This window comes from Aplysia californica, unplaced genomic scaffold (assembly GCF_000002075.1).
Source record: "Aplysia californica isolate F4 #8 unplaced genomic scaffold, AplCal3.0 scaffold00366, whole genome shotgun sequence".
NCBI lineage: Eukaryota > Metazoa > Mollusca > Gastropoda > Aplysiida > Aplysiidae > Aplysia > Aplysia californica.
In genome coordinates, this window is record NW_004797636.1 from 610,373 (window position 1) to 611,837 (window position 1,465).

Sequence of the window (1,465 nt, forward strand, 5' to 3'; positions counted from 1 at the left end):
GTAACGGAAACGTTTCTTCTATAAAATTGTCTTCTTTCACCACCTTTCCTGATCTCTAGCAATGTTCTGTCGTCCGATTTCATCCCAACTTTCTGCCCCCCCCCCCTCACCTCCTTTCCCCCCTCCTCTGATTGCCTGACTCTCTCTGCAGCCTTTCTACAGTTGCTCCTTGGCTCCTTCTCACTACTGTCTTTCAGCCACACCCCTGATCTTCTAGTAAGAAAGATCTACACCTAGCCTTCTCGGACAAGGGCAAAAAGTTTCGGAGGTGCCGTGTGCTGGTTGTACATGTTAAAGATCCCTTGGTATTCTAAAATCGAAATGAATCGGCTTCAGCTGCCACCCGGACAAAATTCAAGATTTCCCACCATCTGAAAATGTAAAACACTTACCCCCCTCCCCCCCCCCCCCACACACACACATACACACACACACATACACACACACACAAACAAATTAAAAAACCTACAAAAAACAAACAAACTGGAAACTACCAGACTTGTCTAGTACTATATTTCTGCCGTCGTAAGGGAAAACGACGAATGGTCAAAATTTTTCGATTTGTTAATTTTTACATATTTCATATAGTATTTAATTCTTCATCTGATGGTGTAAATTTTTGTGTCATATCCTAATCCGTTGTTGCGTAATTGAGAGTTCGTCGTTTTCCATTACACTGGCGAGCTCCGAGCCAGAGCTCGGTGTAAGGAAGAACTACAAATACTGCAAGGGTGACGAATGACAATTGATCACTGTTGCGTCAGTACAAACATACTAGGTTTTTTGTCAACAAACACACCACCATCCCCTCCCCCGGAGTACCGTCTACCAGGTATATAAGGACGTATTACTTAGTGTGTCTTTCTGTCTGTCTTCCCGTATTAGGTCTATGCTGATGGTGTGAATTGACAAGAGCAGGCGGGAGAGAGGGGAAAACGGATGGGAACAGGGGGAAAGGGGTGGAGATGGGAGGGTCAAAAAAGCATTTAGGGAGAAATTTATTAGCACTGCATATTAGTGTCCGCCAGATGTTCACAGACTAACGTCATGTTAGTTTGCTGTCCAGTCATTTGGCATTCCAAATCCCAACGATGGTTTTAGTGCCACAATTTGTCTAACACGTGTCACTGGTGGACATCATTATAGAATTACCAAACAATTAATGACACTGCGTTATAAGAGTACATTTCTTTGTCCAACTTAAAAAGTGGACGTATTGTGGCGACACTTAGTCTTGCTTTACGATTTTTTATGACTTGATGGACGTTACGATCGAGTATAATAATGTCTTGCAGATTCAAACTGTCCATAATCCTTTATTAAATACAAAGCGTTGCATTACCTCTCCTGAAAGCGATTGTGATACAGTCTTTTCAGATTGTTATATTTCTCACGTGAAAGTTTGTTCGACTTTGCAACGATCTTATCGTATTATTGACATTGTAACATTGGTGATCCCTTTGGT